This window comes from Zea mays, chromosome 1 (genome assembly GCF_902167145.1).
Source record: "Zea mays cultivar B73 chromosome 1, Zm-B73-REFERENCE-NAM-5.0, whole genome shotgun sequence".
Classification (NCBI taxonomy): domain Eukaryota; kingdom Viridiplantae; phylum Streptophyta; class Magnoliopsida; order Poales; family Poaceae; genus Zea; species Zea mays.
In genome coordinates, this window is record NC_050096.1 from 88,170,275 (window position 1) to 88,189,888 (window position 19,614).

The 19,614-nt window shown below is 43.9% G+C and overlaps 1 long non-coding RNA gene across 1 annotated transcript; it reads right to left on the reverse strand.

Moving 5' to 3' along the window:
- Window positions 1-14,945: 14,945 nt before the first annotated feature.
- On the reverse strand, window positions 14,946-17,505 carry LOC103637621 (uncharacterized). Its single transcript, XR_558190.3, has 3 exons — window positions 16,103-17,505; window positions 15,886-16,019; window positions 14,946-15,784 (listed from the first exon to the last, which is right to left on the reverse strand). It is a non-coding gene; the product is annotated as an uncharacterized lncRNA (long non-coding RNA).
- Window positions 17,506-19,614: the final 2,109 nt, after the last annotated feature.

Here is a 19,614-nt window from a genome sequence, read left to right on the forward strand (position 1 = left end):
CGAGCTTGGAGGCGTCGATGGGTGTTCTACTCGGTGTAGACTCCTCCTTCTTCTCCTCCGTCGCCTTAAATGCGACCGGTTGTGCTTCGGATGTGGAGGGACCGTCAAGCTCGTTGATCTTCCGTGAGCCCTTGATCATAAATTCAAAGCTCACAAAATTCCCGATTACTTCCTCGGGAGTCATTAGTGTGTATCTAGGATTGCCACGAATTAATTGTACTTGAGTAGGGTTAAGGAAAATAAATGATCTTAGAATAACCTTAACCACCTCGTGGTCATCCCACTTCTTGCTCCCGAGGTTGCGCACTTGATTCACCAAGGTTATGAGCCGGTTGTACATGTCTTGAGGCTCCTCCCCTTGGCGAAGACGGAAGCGACCAAGCTCCCCCTCGATCGTTTCCCGCTTGGTGATCTTGGTGAGTTCATCACCCTCGTGCGTGGTCTTGAGCACGTCCCAAACTTCCTTGGCGCTCTTTAATCCTTGCACCTTGTTGTACTCCTCCCTACTTAGAGAGGCGAGGGGTATGGTTGTGGCTTGGGAGTTGAAGTGCTTGATTTGGGCCACCTCGTCCTCATCATAATCCTCATCCCCTATGGATGGTACCTGTTCTCCAAACTCAACAACATTCCATATACTTTTGTGGAGTGTGGTTAGGTGATATTTCATTAAATCACTCCACCTAGCATAATCTTCACCGTCAAAGGTTGGCGGTTTGCCTAATGGAACGGAAAGTAATGGAGTATGTCTAGAAGTACGAGGATAGTGTAAGGGGATCTTACTAAACTTCTTGCGCTCATGGCGCTTAGAAGTTATGGAGGGCCCGTCGGAGCCGGAGGTAGATGGCGATGAGGTGTCGGTCTCGTAGTAGACCACCTTCCTCATCTTCTTTTTCTTGTCCCCACTCCGATGCGACTTGTGGGAAGAAGCTTTCTTCTCCTTCCCCTTTCCCTTTTTGCGAGACTCTTCCGATGAAGCCTTCCCGTGGCTTGTAGTGGGCTTTTCGCCGGTCTCCATCTCCTTATTGGCGTGATCTCCCGACATCACTTCGAGCGGTTAGGCTCTAATGAAGCACCGGGCTCCGATACCAATTGAAAGTCGCCTAGAGGGGGGGTGAATAGGGTGAAACTGAAATTTACAAAGTTAATCACAACTACAAGCCGGGTTAGCGTTAGAAATATAATCGAGTCCGCGAGAGAGGGTGGAAAACAAATTGCAAGCGAATAAGGATTGTGACATGCGGATTTGTTTTACCGAGGTTCGGTTCTCGCAAACCTACTCCCCGTTGAGGTGGTCACAAAGACCGGGTCTCTTTCAACCCTTTCCCTCTCTCAAACGGTCCCTCGGACCGAGTGAGCTTCTTCTTCTCAATCAGACGGGAACAAAACTTCTCCGCAAGGGCCACCACACAATTGGTGCCTCTTGCCTTGGTTACAATTGAGTTGATCGCAAGAAAGAGTCAAAGAAGAAAGCAATCTAAGCGCAAGAGCTCGAAAGAACACAAGCAAATCTCTCTCACTAATCACTAAGGCGTTGTGTGGAATTTGGAGAGGATTTGATCACTTGGGTGTGTCTAGAATTGAATGCTAGAGCTATTGTAAGTGGTTGAAGTATGAAAACTTGGATGACTTGAATGTGGGGTGGTTGGGGTATTTATAACTCCAACCACCAAACTAGCCGTTTGGTGGAGGCTGTCTGTCGCATGGTGCACCGAATAGTCCGGTGCACACCGGATAGTGTCCGGTGCACCAGCCACGTCACCAGGCCGTTGGGTTCCGACCGTTGGAGCTCTGACTGCTAGGCCCGCCTGGATGTCCGATGGCACACCGGACATGTACTGTAGAGTGTCCGGTGCGCCACTTCGCGCGTGCCTGACTTCTGCGTGCTCTGGCGCACATTTAATGCTTCTGCAGGTGACCGTTGGCGCGGAATAGACGTTGCTCCGCTGGCTCACCGGACAGTCCGGTGTACACCGGACATGTCTGGTGAATTATAGCGGAGCGAATTCCCGAAGCTGACGAGTTCTAGAGTCGCTCTCCTCTGGGGCACCGGATACTGTCCGGTGTACACCGGACAGTCCGGTGAATTATAGCGGAGCGCCTCTGGATTTTCCCGAAGGTGAGGAGTTCAGCGTGAAGACCCCTGGTGCACCGGACACTGTCCGGTGGCACACCGGACAGTCCGGTGCGCCTGACCAGGGCACACTTCGGTTATCCCTTGCTCTCTTTGTTGAACCCAATTCTTGGTCTTTTTATTGGCTAAGTGTGAACCTTTGGCACCTGTACAACTTATACACTAGAGCAAACTAGTTAGTCCAATTATTTGTGTTGGGCAATTCAACCACCAAAATCAATTAGGAACTAGGTGTAAGCCTAATTCCCTTTCAATCTCCCCCTTTTTGGTGATTGATGCCAACACAAACCAAAGCAAGTATAGAAGTGCATAATTGAACTAGCTTGCATAATGTAAGTGCAAAGGTTGCTTGGAATTGAGCCAATATAAATACTTATAGAATACGCATGGATTGTTTCTTTATTTTTTAACATTTTGGACCACGCATGCACCATATGTTTGTTTTAGCAAATTCTTTTGTAAATCCCTTTCAAAATCCTTTTGCAAATAGTCAAAGGTAAAATGAATAGAATTTTGCAAAGTATTTTCAAGATTTGAAATTTTCTCCCCTTGTTTCAAATGCTTTTCCTTTGACTTGAACAAAACTCCCCCTAAATGAAATCCTCCTCTTAGTGTTCAAGAGGGTTTTAGGATATTGATTTTGAAAATACTATTCTCTCCCCCTTTTTGAACACAAGGAGATACCAAATTGAAAAATCATACCAATTGAAAAACGCCTTTTAAAAATTAGGTGGTGGTGTGGTCCTTTTGCTTTGGGCTAATACTCTCTCCCCCTTTGGCATGAATCGCCAAAAACGGAGTCATTAGAGCCCTTAGAATTACTTTCTCCCCCTTTGGTCATAAATAAATGAGTGAAGATTATACCAAAGACGGAGTCCTTTTGCTTCGGACTCATGCTCTCTCCCCAAAAGATGGAGAGTGGCTCGGAGCGACGGCGAAGGATGAGTTACGGAGTGGAAGCCTTTGTCTTCGCCGAAGACTCAAATTTCCTTTCAATATACCTATGCTTGATTTGAAATTCACTTGAAAACACATTAGTCATAGCACATGAAAGAGATATGATCAAAAGTATATGAATGAGCTATGTGTGCAAATCAACAAGAGAAATTCCTAGAATCAAGGATATTTAGCTCATGCCTAAGTTTGTTAAAAGTTTGTTCATCAAGAGGCTTGGTAAAGATATCGGTTAATTGATCTTTAGTATTAATGTACGCAATCTCGATATCTCCCTTTTGTTGGTGATCCCTTAGAAAGTGATACCGAATGGCTATGTGTTTAGTGCGACTATGCTCAACGGGATTATCCGCCATGCGGATTGCACTCTCATTATCACATAGAAGAGGAACTTTGGTTAATTTGTAACCGTAGTCCCTAAGGGTTTGCCTCATCCAAAGTAGTTGCGCGCAACAATGGCCTGCGGCAATGTACTCGGCCTCGGTGGTAGAAAGAGCTACAGAATTTTGCTTCTTTGAAGCCCAAGACACCAAGGATCTTCCCAAGAACCGGCAAGTCCCCGATGTGCTCTTTCTATTGATTTTACACCCCGCCCAATCGGCATCCGAATAACCAATTAAATCAAAAGTGGATCCCCTAGGATACCAAAGCCCAAACTTAGGAGTATAAACTAAATATCTCAAGATTCGTTTTACGGCCGTAAGGTGAGCTTCCTTAGGGTCGGCTTGGAATCTTGGACACATGCATACGGAAAGTATAATATCCGGTCGAGATGCACATAAGTAGAGTAAAGATCCTATCATCGACCGGTATACCTTTTGATCGACGGATTTACCTCCTTCGTCGAGGTCGAGATGCCCATTGGTTCCCATGGGTGTCTTGATGGGTTTGGCATCCTTCATCCCAAACTTGCTTAGAATATCTTGAGTATACTTCGTTTGGCTTAGGAAGGTGTCCTCTTGGAGTTGCTTCACTTGAAATCCCCCATCATAGACATCTCGAATTTCTGTGTCATGATCCTACTAAACTCTTCACATGTAGATTCGTTAGTAGACCCAAATATAATATCATCAACATAAATTTGGCATACAAACAAGTCATTGTCAAGAGTTTTAGTGAAGAGTGTAGGATCGACTTTTCCGACTTTGAAGCCATTAGTGATAAGAAAATCTCTAAGGCATTCTTCACGTCCATTTGATAAAGCTTGAAGCCATGGTAAGTAGCATAGGCCAATAATATACGAATTGACTCAAGCCTAGCTACGGGTGCATAGGTTTCACCGAAATCCAAACCTTCGACTTGGGAGTATCCCTTGGCCACAAGTTGGGCTTTGTTCCTTGTCACCACACCATGCTCATCTTGCTTGTTGCGGAACACCCATTTGGTTCCTACAACATTTTGATTAGGACGTGGAACTAAATGCCATACCTCGTTCCTAGTGAAGTTGTTGAGCTCCTCTTGCATCACCACCACCCAATCCGAATCTTGAAGTGCTTCCTCTATCCTGTGTGGCTCAATAGAGGAAACAAAAGAGTAATACTCACAAAAATGTGCAACACGAGATCTAGTAGTTACCCCCTTATGAATATCGCCGAGGATGGTGTCGACGGGGTGATCTCGTTGGATTGCTTGGTGGACTCTTGGGTGTGGCGGCCTTGGTTCTTCATCCTCCTAGTCTTGATCATTTGCATCTCCCCCTTGATCATTGTCGTCATCTTGAGGTGGCTCATTTGCTTGATCTTCTCCTTCATCAACTTGAGCCTCATCCTCACTTTGAGTTGGTGGAGATGCTTGCGTGGAGGAGGATGGTTGATCTTGTGCATTTGGAGGCTCTTCGGATTCCTTAGGACACACATCCCCAATGGACATGTTCCTTAGCGTGATGCACGGAGCCTCTTCATCACCTATCTCATCAAGATCAACTTGCTCTACTTGAGAGCCGTTAGTCTCATCAAACACAACATCACAAGAAACTTCAACTTGTCTAGTGGACTTGTTAAAGATTCTATATGCCCTTGTGTTTGAATCATATCCTAGTAAAAAACCTTCTACAGTCTTAGGAGCAAATTTAGATTTTCTACCTCTTTTAACAAGAATAAAGCATTTGCTACCAAAGACTCTAAAATATGAAATATTGGGCTTTTTACCGGTTAGGAGTTCGTATGATGTCTTCTTGAGGATTCGGTGTAGATATAACCGGTTGATGGCGTAGCAAGCGGTGTTGACCGCCTCGACCCAAAACCGATCCAAAGTCTTGTACTCATCAAGCATGGTTCTTGCCATGTCCAATACAGTTCTATTCTTCCTCTCCACTACACCATTTTGTTGTGGCGTGTAGGGAGAAGAGAACTCATGCTTGATGCCCTCCTCCTCAAGGAAGCCTTCAATTTGAGAGTTTTTGAACTCCGTCCCATTGTCGCTTCTAATTTTCTTGATCCTTAAGCCGAACTCGTTTTGAGCCCGTCTCAAGAATCCCTTTAATGTCTCTTGGGTATGAGATTTTTCCTGCAAAAAGAATACCCAAGTGAAGCGAGAATAATCATCCACAATAACTAGACAGTACTTACTCCCGCCGATGCTTATGTAAGCAATCGGGCCGAATAGGTCCATGTGTAGGAGCTCCAGTGGCCTGTTAGTCGTCATGATGTTCTTATGTGGATGATGGGCACCAACTTGCTTTCCTGCTTGGCATGCGCTACAAATCCTGTCTTTCTCAAAATGAACATTTGTTAGTCCTAAAATGTGTTCTCCCTTTAGAAGCTTATGAAGATTCTTCATCCCAACGTGTGCTAGTCGGCGATGCCAGAGCCAGCCCATGTTAGTCTTAGCAATTAAGCAAGTGTCAAGTTCAGCTCTATCAAAATTCACTAAGTATAGCTGACCCTCTAACACTCCCTTAAATGCTATTGAATCAGCACTTCTTCTAAAGACAGTGACACCTATATCAGTGAATAAACAGTTGTAGCCCATTTTGCATAATTGAGAAACGGAAAGCAAATTGTAATCTAAAGAGTCTATAAGAAAAACATTGGAAATGGAACGGTCAGGTGAAATAGCAATTTTACCCAATCCTTTGACCAATCCTTGATTTCCATCCCCGAATGTGATAGCTCGTTGGGGATCTTGGTTTTTCTCATAGGAGGAGAACATCTTTTTCTCCCCTGTCATGTGGTTTGTGCACCCGCTGTCGATTACCCAACTTGAGCCCCCGGATGCATAAACCTACAAAACAAGTTTAGTTCTTCACTTTAGGTACCCAAATGGTTTTGGGTCCTTTGGCATTAGATACAAGAACTTTGGGTACCCAAACACAAGTCTTTGACCCCTTGTGCTTGCCCCCAACATACTTGGCAACTACCTTGCCGGATTTGTTAGTTAAAACATATGATGCATCAAAAGTTTTAAATGAAATGTCATGATCATTTGATGCATTAGGAGTTTTCTTCTTAGGCAACTTAGCACGGGTTGGTTGCCTAGAACTAGATGTCTCACCCTTATATATAAAAGCATGGTTAGGGCCAGAGTGAGACTTCCTAGAATGAATTCTCCTAATTTTGCTCTCAGGATAACCGGCAGGGTACAAAATGTAACCCTCGTTATCTTGAGGCATGGGAGCCTTGCCCTTAACAAAATTAGACAATTTCTTAGGTGGGGCATTAAGCTTGACATTGCCTCCCTGTTGGAAGCCAATGCCATCCTTAATGCTAGGGCGTCTCCCTCTATAAAGCATAATACGAGCAAATTTAAATTTTTCATTTTCAAGTTCATGCTCGGCAATTTTAGCATCTAGTTTAGCTATATGATCATTTTGTTGTTTAATTAAAATCATGTGATCATGAATAGCATTAATATCAGCATCTCTACATCTAGTGCAAATAGTGACATGCTCAGTTGTAGATGTAGAGGGTTTGCAAGAATTAAGTTCAACAATCTTAGTATGCAATATATCATTTTTGTCTCTAAGATCGGAAATTGTAACATTGCAAACATCTAGTTCTTTAGCCTTAGTAAGCAATTTTTCATTTTCATTCCTAAGGCTAGCAAGAGTAATGTTTAATTCTTCAATCTTAGCAAGCAAATTATCATTATCATTTCTAAGATTGGGAATTGAAACATTACAAGCAATAGAATCAACCTTAGCTAACAAATTAGCATTCTCATTTCTAAGGTTGTCTATAGTCTCATGGCAAGTGCTTAGTACACTAGATAATTTTTCACATTTTTCAACTTCTAGAGAATAAGCATTTTTAACTTTAACATGCTTTTTGTTTTCCTTGATTAGGAAGTCCTCTTGGGAGTCCAAGAGGTCATCCTTCTCATGGTGCACCGGACACTGTCCGGTGGCACACCGGACAGTCCGATGCGCCTGACCAGGGCACACTTCGGTTATCCCTTGCTCTCTTTGTTGAACCCAATTCTTGGTCTTTTTATTGGCTAAGTGTGAACCTTTGGCACCTGTACAACTTATACACTAGAGCAAACTAGTTAGTCCAATTATTTGTGTTGGGCAATTCAACCACCAAAATCAATTAGGAACTAGGTGTAAGCCTAATTCCCTTTCACCCCTCAATTGTCTCCCGCTTGGTGATCTTGGTCACCTCATCTCCTTCGTGCGAGGTCTTGAGTACGTCCCAAATTTCTTTAGCACTCTTCAACCCTTGCACCTTATTATACTCCTCTCGACTTAGAGAGGCGAGGAGTATAGTGGTGGCTTAGGAGTTGAAGTGCCGGATTTGGGCTACCTCGTCCGAGTCATAGCCTTCATCCCCCATGGATGGTTCCTGCGCTCCAAATTCAACAATATCCCAAATGCTAGCGTGGAGTGAGGTTAGATGGTGCCTCATTTTATCACTCCACATACAATAATCTTCACCGTCAAAAACTGGTGGTTTGCCTAGTGGGACGGAAAGTAAAGGAGTGTGTTTGGAAATGTGAGGATAGCGTAAGGGGATCTTACTAAACTTCTTGCGCTCATGGCGCTTAGAAGTGACGGACGGTGAGTCGGAGCCGGAGGTGGAAGGTGACGAAGAGTCGGTCTCGTAGTAGACCACTTTCTTCATTTTCTTCTTCTTGTCGCCACTCCGATGTGACTTGATGCGGGGAGGTGATTCCTCCCTTTTGTTGCCGGACTCTCCCGATGGAGCTTTCCCGTGGCTTGTGGCGGGCTTCTCGCCGGTCACCATCTTCTTCTTGGCGTGAGCTCCTGACATCACTTCGAGCGGTTAGGCTCTAATGAAGTACCGGCTTTGATACCAATTGAAAGTCGCCTAGAGGGGGGGTGAATAGGCAAATCTGAAAATTATAAAGTTTAAGCACAACTACAAGTCGGGGTTAGCGTTAGAAATAAAGTCGAGTCTGAAAGATAGGGCGAAAGCAAATCACAAGCAAATGAAGAGTGTGACACGGTGATTTGTTTTACCGAGGTTCAGTTCTTGCAAACCTACTCCCCGTTGAGGTGGTCACAAAGACCGGGTCTCTTTCAACCCTTTCCCTCTCTCAAACGGTCACTTAGACCGAGTGAGCTTTTCTCCTCAATCAATTCGGACACTTAGTCCCCACAAAGACCACCACACAATTGGTGTCTCTTGCTTTGATTACAAAGATCTTGGGAACAAGAAATGGGGAAGAAGAAAAGCGATCCAAGCGCAAGAGCTCAAAAGAACACGACAAAACTCTCTCTTCTAGTCACTATTGCTTAGAGTGGAATTGGGACTTGGAGAGATTTTGATTCACTCTAATTGTGTCTTTTATTGAATGCACTAGCTCTTGTATTGAATGTGTTGGCTGAAAACTTGGATGCCTTGAAGTGTGGTGGTTGGGGGTATTTATAGCCCCAACCACCAAAGTCCGGTGCGCCAGCCACATCACCCAACCGTTGGGGTTCAGCCGTTGGAGCTCTGACAAGTGGGGCCACCGGACAGTCCGATGGTGCACCGGACAGTCACTATTCACTATCTGGTGCGCCTTCTAGCACCTGCTCTGACTCTGCGCGCGCTGTCCGCGCACTGTTCACGCACTGTTCACTTTTGCAGACGACCGTTGGCGCTGTTAGCCATTGCTCCGCATGGCACACCGGACAGTCCGGTGCTACACCGGACAGTCCGGTGAATTATAGCGGAGTGGCATTTCCAAAAACCCGAAGCTGAGCAGTTCGAGTGGATTCACCCTGGTGCACCGGACAGTCCGGTGAGCCAGACCAGGGTAGCCTTCGGTTTTCATTTGAACCCTTTCTTATAACTTTGTATTGGTTTGTTGTGAACCTTTGGCACCTGTGGAATATATATTCTAGAGCAAACTAGTTAGTCCAATTATTTATGTTGGGCAATTCAACCACCAAAATCATTTAGGAAAAGGTTTGACCCTATTTCCCTTTCACCGGTGCACCACCAGACACTGTCCGGTGCACCACCGGACAGTCCGGTGTGCCAGGCTGAGCTGGACTTCGGCTGCACTTCTTTTCTCTGTTTCTAACACTTAGACAAATATATTAGTATACAAAAACCAACTACTAAGTCTAGAAACATACCTTTTCTTTGATTTGCACTTCTCTCTTCATTTAGCACATAAGAACTTAATTAAATGTGTTGGGCACTTAATCACCAAAACATAATAGAAATTGCCCAAGGGCACATTTCCCTTTCATCCACCACAGCCGCGACATTCTTGGGATCAACCGCAATGCTCTGCTGACTAATCACATGCCCCAGGAAAGCCACTTCGGACAGCCAAAAGGCACACTTCTTCAATTTGCCATAAAATTGGTTCTTCCTAAGAGCACTCAGAACGAGACGGAGATGCCGCTCATGCTCTTCCTCGGTCTTTGAATAAATCAGAATATCATCCATGAACACGACCACAAAGTCATCCAAGAACTCATGTAACATCCTAGTCATTGCTTACATAAAAGCAGCAGGGGCATTAGTTAAGCCAAAAGACATGACTATGAACTCGTAATGCCCATACCTGGTGCAAAAGGTCGTCTTCTCAATATCCTCCTCACGAATCCTCAATTGATGATAACCAGAGTTCAAATCAATTTGGGAGAACACCTGGGCACCCCTCAACTGTTCAAAGAGAACCTCAATACGGGGTAGCGGATATTTATTCTTGATTGTCACTTGATTCAAAGCCCGATAATCCACACATAACCTCTTGCTTTTATCCTTCTTCTCAACAAACAGTACTGGGGAAGCCCAAGGCGACCTGCTAGGCCTAATGAAACCCTTAGCCAGTAGATCATCCAATTGTCGCTTCAATTCAACCTGCTCCTTTGGAGCCATCCGATACGGGGCCTTATGAATAGGCTGCGTACCCGGAATCAGTTTGATTTTGAAAGCTGCATCGCGATCCGGTGGAAGGCCTGGAAGCTCTACTGGAAATACGTCAGCAAAGTCACACACCACCCGAATGTCCTGCACCCGCAAGGCAGCCTCACCCTCCACCACCATGGAGAAAAAGATTCCCGACTTCCGTGACCGGCGATCCGGAAGCAATTGCGCCAACAAGGATAACGTGAACTTTGGGGAACTTCCCAAGAATACCACCTCCTTACCCGACGGCGCCTGCAATAACACTGTCTTCCAAAAACAGGATATAACTGCGTGATACTGAGATAACCAATCCATACCCAAGATAACATCGAATGCCCCCAAGGAAATCACAACAAGATTGGCCGAAAAGACCTCATCAACAAGAATGAAGGAACACCCCTGACAAACTGAACAGCTACTAATGGAGCCATTAGCAGAACTAACCAAAATTGGGTGACCCAGCCTCTGCACCGAAAGACCAGCCCGCGACACAAAATTCTCCGAAACAAACAAATAGCTAGCGCCAGAGTCAAAAAGAGCATGGGCCACAAACGAATCAACTGAGATCGTACCTATCAAAATGTCTCCTTGCTCCCTGCCATCCGCCGAGGGTAGCACATAAGCTTCGGAAATACCCGCAGAAGAGGAAGCTCCCGGAGTGAAGTTAACAGAAGAACCCCACTGAGCCGTCGGGTGAGGCAGACGCGGAGCTCCAAATTGAGACATCATAGGAGTAGTCGGTGTAGGAGTAGGCGCAGCCAGATACTGAGCAAAACCTTGCATCGCCACGATCTGAGAAGTCCCAGGCACATAGAACTGCTACGGAGGAAGTGGAACTGCAAATTGCTGCTCAGTGCTTGACATCATGTTGATAGTGCCCTGAGAAGAGGAGGAAGTCACTGGCTCCCATCTGAGCTTCCCACTGGGATTCCTCCTACACACCACATCCTTGTGGTCCTGACTGTAGATAGAGCACCTGTCACTCCACTAACACTCAGCACGGCGATGCACATCCCCACAACGAAAACACAGCCCCAGCCCGGGCTTAGGAACAGCCCGATACCTCTGAGTACTTCCTCCTAAAGTACCTGATTCAGAGGATTTGCCACGGTAGGGGTGGTGACGCTGGTGCTGAGACTTGCCCCTCTTGTGGGCTGGACCCCCAGTGTTGCCCCTCCTCGCGTCCTGACCACGAGGCTGATCAACACCCGAAGACTTCTGTGACTCCATGATGTACTGGTGTTGCATCTCCACACCCAATGCCTGCTCCACTATGGTACGGAAATCCACCAATGGAAAGGTGCCCAAAGCATGCCTGATAGAAGGTTTCAGGCCCTGACGGAACTGGCTCGCTTTCTCCATCTCATTGTAAGCCACATGAGGGACAAAGCGGACCATCTTAATGAAGCCCACTTCATACTCGGTGATGGACTTCTTCTCTTGCTTGTAGGACTACAAATCGATCTTCATTTTCTCCATGAAGGTGACCGGGTGGAACCTCCTCTCAAACTGCCTGATGAAAACATGCCAGGACAGGACTCCCGGTGAAGAGGAGTGAGCTGCATGCACGCCTCTCCACCAAATTTGAGCCTCTCCCTTCAGCATCTGTGTGCCAAAGCGAACACGATCACCATACACAATCTCAAAGACGTCCATATTATCCTCCACATAAGTCAGCCAATCCGCTGCCTCGACTGGAGTACCACTGCCATCAAAGGTGTCCAGCTTCATGCCCATCCACTGCATCAGAGATAGACCACTAACGGGAAGGGGCGCCTCAGCCCCGCCACTTGGAGCAGCACCCGTAGGAACAGCGCCCCCGGGCACTCTTCCGCCTCCAGCACCCTGAGCAGCACCCATAGGGGCAACAGGAATGGCTTGCCTCAGAATGGCCAACTCCTGCTGCATGGCCTGCATCGCGGCTAACATTGCCGCCGGACTCATGGAATCCCCACTAGGGACTTGCGGGCTGCCACGAGCCCTACGAGACGGCATAACTGCAGCCACAGGAGTAAGTAAATAAGTAAATAAGATTGGCATAGCACCTCATCAAACAATGGCAATCCAGCACTGACAATAACATAAGATATCAATAATAGAGCAGGAAACCCATCCTACATGTGCAGTGTGTCAATTTATTATTATTCCACTTGCTAGGACCTACAGCCTATTCCTTTGATACCAACTGTAACACCCCAATGCTCCCACACAATGAATGTTACCAAAACCCTTCCCACAAAACTTAAACAACATATGAAAAGAAATAGAGACAGAAAGTAATGCAAAAATCCGGCAGCACCTCCCTTGAAAGTAGCATAACGAGAGGAACATAAAGTTTATATAGAATGTAAAAGAAAGATAATCCACATAGTATAATCAGAATGCAAAGGTAGTAATGAATATTCATGACCAAATACAATGAAAGGAAATCCAGCCAACCCAAAATCAATTCGACTACCATGAAAGGCTAGAACATATTAATCCCCTAGACTTGACCCCCTGTTTAACAACATTATTCAGCAGTGGTTCATTTATATAAAAGTGTAGTGGCCATGCTGCTACATCCCTTCTTTCCACAAAGCAAAGATCAGGTGCCTGCATCAAACAATGCAAGAGTGAGATGACACATTTCAGCAAGTAAAAAGAGCAAGCAACAATTGGACAATGTAAACAAACCGTGCTTAAACAACCACGTAGTTCACAACTTCCTTCTTGATTATTAATTTGCAGCAAGTACACAAGTAACCAATTACTTAGTTCCAAGATGAATCACAAGGTAAAGATCCACACTATCCACACCACCATAACAGGTTCCACACTTCACCCATGAATGCACATGGCTAAAGATGCAGTTATGACTTCTGCCTTCATACCTCTAAGGATATGAAGCTGCATCATACCCCTTCTCGGGCAACATATGATGCTCATTGTACCGGTACGGTCGGACCATAAGATCGCGACGAAACTTCCATGCAATGGATGATGAATGCGTTATGCATGTCAACAACATGAGTCCTTCCCAAATAAAATGTGCTAAACATATACTTCCACCCATTCCAAATAATAAACAACATGGGTAACATGATCAAACAACACCCTCAACATATGTAATCAATAGAACATGAATATCTTCAAACGATGGTACCCAACAAGGAATATAAATACGAACACAAATAGCACAAACATAATCAAGTATAAGACACATTAATCGACTGACGGAATAACCATCACTATTTTACTCGCCTTCACCGGGAAATTTGGACAAAGCCCTAAGTGCGATCCAGAAGTCCACCACCTTGACTTCTCTCCCTTTCCTCCCTCCTTCTTCCTTCCACCAAATTCCAATTGGAGATTTGCACCAACGCGACGTAGATCAAGCGGGAGGGCTGCACCTAGGAGAGGAGGAGATGGGGGCGGCTAGGGTTTGTGGGATGGTGGTTGTAAGAGTTTGAGGGAGGAGGAGATGGGAGAGGGGGCGGCAGCCAAAGGCTAGAGAGAGGGGGGGCGGCTACACAAGGGGGAGTGGATTAGGGGGAGGGCGGCTAGGGTTAAGGGGAGGCTAGTGGGCCGGATCGAGATTCACGGCCCAACTCGCTCACACGTCAGTTCCCGACCCCAGCGCATGAGTCTAACAAAAAATCCTACTGCTTTACTGGTGAATGCTTTCCAAAAATTCCAAACCCCCAAAGTGCACCACCCGAAAGAGAAAAAAACAAAGAAAGAATAACCTCCAACTTCTCTTCTTTGCAAACCGGGTATCACATAAACTCAACTCATCCTAATGAGAGAAATGTTATGACCCCTCACACAAATGGTATAAACTGTTCAACAACCACTTGAAACATCAAATTGCATATTATTTCATATTTTTGTTTATTGAATGGAAAAAATAAGATGAGTGAACATCTCAGAATCCGATAGTTTTAGGAAGCACACAATCTGTGATATTTTTAGAAATACAAAAAAAATCTAGTTGCAAAGTTGATTTGTAAGCTCTTTGCAAGATATAACTGGCCAAATCAAACTATATCGTAGATGCACTACAACATGTGCACTATTAGTATGACAATGTTGCATGCAAGGAGTAGCAAACCATAAGTTGTAGTAAATTACTCCCTCTGTTCCAGCTTATAAGGTGTAACCACTTTTTTGTTCTTGTCCCATAATATAAGATGTGTTCTCTCTAAGCGTACGTACCTCGATGCAGTAGTATAGAGAGAATTAAATATATTCCTTGGTCTTTGAACCAGAGATGGTTATGCCTTATATATTGAGACGGAGGGAGTATTAATTAAAAAAATACACTCCTGCAAACAAAGTGAAGGTAATGGCCTAACCAATGGTTTCAAGTCTCCCGACTAGCTAGTCGAGACACCTGGGCGACCAGGCGACTAATCACGATTAGTCGACGATTAGGTCGACTAATCGGGTCCTAGTCGACCTGGTCGTCCCTACTGGTCCTCCTGCATATTTATAGGTGCATGACCTATATATATAATTATATATATGTGTAATAATGTAATATATATATGCATAGCATATAACAATATAGCATATAGGAGGCAATATCAAGGTAACCAAATTACCAAACAAAACAAATATGAATACTAGAACTGGACAGTGGAGAGTGGACAATTCAGATTTCAGAACATCATTGAACATTCAGATTTCAGAACATCATAGAAATTATGAATACTAGAATTGTCAGGCACTCAGATCACATTTTAGAATTAAGAATTCAGATTTCAAAACATGAACTGAACATCACTCACTACTCACTACATAACATATGATGTAGAGTTGCAGACTTACTAGTATATAAATGCCAAGTAGGCAAGTATAGAACTACAGACTTACTATTGACCTAAAGAAGTAGAGCCTCATCCAATTGAAAAGCAGCATCACTAGCAGCCCTCCACCCGACTCAGATTCTTCTTCCTCATCCACTTCTCCTTGAGTTTGTACTGGTTGTTCAGCTAGATGATCACTACCATCTTCATCATCAGGATAACTACCATCTTCTTCTCCAACATCTTGAGCATTCCTTGGACGCTTCCTAGTTCAAACATAGGTCCTTGGATGAGGCTGAGAAGAAGAAGAGGCCCCCCCTAACCAGACCAACAGTAGCCCTAGGTACATTTTGGCCCCAGAGACCCTATGTTGCACCCAATGCTTCATCAACGGCAGTCCAAAGATTACCACTATCAGATTCCTCATCAACCCATTCATTTTCCCATTGAAACTCTTCAAGCACCAGTGGGTTGCTTTTCTTGCGTTTGGAACTGAGCTCTCTTATTTTTGCAAACCGATTTTCTATTTTCTGGTTGTAGCTCACATACACCAACTTATTCAATCTTTGGTGCTCTAATATGTTTCTTTTTGTATGGACCTGCACATGCACATACATGAAATCAGCAACCATTAGAAACAATACACCTTATATAGGGCTTATCTTATTGCTGCAACTCCACAAGCATAGATAATACTTACTTGGGCAAAGTCACTCCAATTTCGTTCACATCTAGATGTTGAACAACATAGGCATTATAGTTCATCGCTGACAATCATCTTTGCTAAGCATTATAGTTCATATGCTAGGCCACCATAAGCTCCCCACCAAAGAACTAAAAAGGTAGCTTTGTTAGTTCATTAGCAAACACCAAATAACTAAATATAGTGTGACTGAAATACAAAAAGAAGATCTTACTAGGATTTTTCTTTCTCTATCTCTTATTGCTCCTTGCTTTGAGAAGCACTCACCTTCAAACCTCTCATAGTCATCCGCTTGCTTGCTATTTTTTGTTTGCTCATCATCATCTTCCACATCACATCATTGAACATGGATCTAAGTCTAGCAACTTGTCTCCTATCTTTATCCCTTAAATCAAAGAACTTGTGTAACACCCCGGGATCCACAAACACCCCAGAATGCTACTAAACTACACATCTAACATTCATATATAAAATTTCGACAGCATCCCCTTTGAAAATTGCATAAACGGGGAAGCAAGAAAGTATAAATAGATATCATGATAAGAAAACATAATAGACATTAATAATCTGCTAGCAATGGAAAGACAACCATAACGGCATGAACTAAATCAACCAGTGCGCACAACTAGTTAGAAACAACATCCTTTGACAAGAAGTTTCTAATTAAATCATGACTACGCCTAAGCAGCGTTATTATGAGAGTGAAGGTGGATGTGCTGCTACTTCCCACTTCCCTTGATGAGCAACAAGCACCTGCATTGAGTAATGCAAGAGTGAGATGAAACATCTCAGCAAGCGAATTGTTTTGTTTTGACAAGATATTTAAACCACAAATTGAATTAATCAATATTTTAAAAGAATCACAATTAAGATCAGAAATACTTGTAGATATAGAACTCAGTAGTCTCAATATAACCAATACCATCTCATTTCCTTGAACAACCACAATAGTTTGTATAACACTTCCCTGCGTCAACAATACCTGCAAATATCACTTCAATGTATGCATAGGAACGCAAAGTGTAGGTACTCTGTCTTCATACCTCTGAGGGTATAAAACCACATCATATGCAAATATCACTTCAATGAATGCATATGAATGCAATGCATATGTCCTCTGCCTTCATACCTCTAAGGGTATGAAGCCGCATCGTACCCCTCCTCGGGCAACATACGATGCTAAGTTGTACCGGTACGGTCGGACCATAGGTCACGACCCAACTTCAGATGCAAGTGAATCATGCAATGTATGTGGCATGCTGCATTTATCAATATACTTAACTTCCTTCACATGCAATACGAATCTCAAATAATACTTCATTACCTTCAGATACAATACAAACCTCAAATAATACTTCATTTACCTTCAGGGGTGTGAATTAATCTCATGATTCGTACTCGAATCATAATCATCATCAATATATGATTGAGCATCAGGATAATGCAAGCAAGTAAAGCATCACCATGGAGTCCAATTATGAAAGAATCCAATAATTCTGAATACTAGAGTGTAGGCGATAGAAATAACAGGTCAGAACGGAAGCAATCACCCCTACATTCACTTGCCTTCATCGAAGAAGAAAAATGTACTAGGCATGATCTGGAGTGTAGCCACCTGCTAGCGGGCATAAAACTTAGTACAAATATTTCACAAACATTTGCCAACAATCAACAAATCGCTCCTACACTTGAAACCAAGACCTGGTGGAAAACCTCCCACTCTGAACCACATGCCATACAACAGCAACACTGTTTGTTAATTTTGTATCTTTAAAATTATAACAGTGGTGATATCAAACAAATACTCTAGGAGTATCTACACAAAATACTCTACAACTTCGGTATTTGATGGATAATTAAATTCTGCCATCTATAAGTTCTAAAACATCTGACAAGATAATTGACTGAATCTGTTTTAGACAGCAGCATAGTTAACTTTCAAAATTCAATATCTCACAAACTACTCAACCAAAAATCATGAAATTCTTCTGGAAGTAAGAACTTTTATCCCTCTACAAAATTCTCCATAGCTGGGAGAGCCAATTCGGCCATTTACCTAATGAAACCTACCAGTGAACAGACCCGCTCATTTCTGTCAGGCCAACAGAAACAACCACAGTAAAACAAACATAACTGGAGTTTAATAATTCATATGAATGCACTCCTTAACAATCTGGAAAGCTTATGTAATTATCTATATCTTTTTTTACAAACCCAAGGTTTAATTTTGTTGATAAAATTGCCTAAATCTTAAGAGAACAGATTCTGCACAGAATTAAGAGACTGAAAAATTGCTATAATCAAACTGCAATAACTCTCTGAGCTGATGTCCGATTGAGGTGTTCTTCGCGGCCACGGAAAGATCTACAAATTATCTACGACTCATATATAGACTTTTTATTTTTTTGAAGCCACTAAGACCATGGAAAACTGGCATGAACAGAAACTGTCGAATCTTCCATTCTGCAGAAAACTAAATTCGAGATCAAAACCTAACCCCACATCTAATCCAACCTCTAATCCTTTAATTCCCATGATCCACAACCTCCAAAAGCACATAATTACAGGGAGGAACAAGGATCTCATCCATACCTAGGGTTTCCCCAAGAAATTCTGCAAGAAGAGATGGGGAAGAACATCTCCTTGATCCTCTCTTCCCCTTCAATTCAACGTGCTCCTCCTCTTCTCGATCCTTGCTGCGCGGGGGAGATCTAGAGGGAGGAGGAAGCCGTGGAGAGGGGCTGCCATAGGAGGAGAGGATGGCCAGCCCAAGGGGAAAGGAGGGAGGGGCGGCCAAGTGTGGGAGGGGGGGAAGGGGTGGTGGCCAAGTAGGGGGAAAAGGGGGAAAAGGCCACCACTAGGGTTTTCTTTGCGGGAGAAAAGAAGCGACGCCACAGATGACTCCGACTTAGCATCCAACGGCCCACAACCCTTTTCCCACATCCACGCACCGAAGATCAACCTTTGGCAACATTTTTTTGGGATATTACAACTTGCTTGGATTCAAGTATAGGGCTGATCCATACAGTTTTTGCTCCATTTGATTTTCCCATCTTTTTCAAAGCATGATAGTACATCTGCTTGTAATCTTGGCTTATCTTTCAATGACTCCTTTATGGTGGCTTTTGCAACATCCAATGTTGCCATGATTTCTTGGGTTGCTGGTGTCTCATCTCCATCAACAATCCTTAGAGCAACGAGGAGTGGTTGTGAAGCCCTTAGACAGTTTTCCACGTTTTCCCAAAATGGCATAGAAAGCACAATTCTTGTGATTTACCTCCCTTCTTCAGTGTTGGGAAACTTAGTTAGGTGCCACTCATCACTAACAAATATACTCTTTAGACCATTCCTATGCCTAAGCATGCTCGCCAATGTCAGAAATGAGGTAGCAAATCGAGTCACACCTGGCCTAACAAGATCACCACCTAGCTTCTCTCTCATTAGGTTGTGAATTCTACCATGCTTGTTACACTAAATGGGCCTTAATTGTAGATGTCCAGCCTAAAGCAAAAACAGGCCAACCGCTAGCCAACTAAACCTAACTAATCGTCCACACATTAACTTGACGACTAATCACACTTGGTCGACGACTGGACGATTAGTCGACCTAATCGGATCAGATACCCTGGTCGCTCCACTAAAACCGACTAGTCCGACTAATCACGACTAGTCGGACGACTTGAAATCATTGGGCCTAACCAAATCGCCGCCAATGAGTATATAACA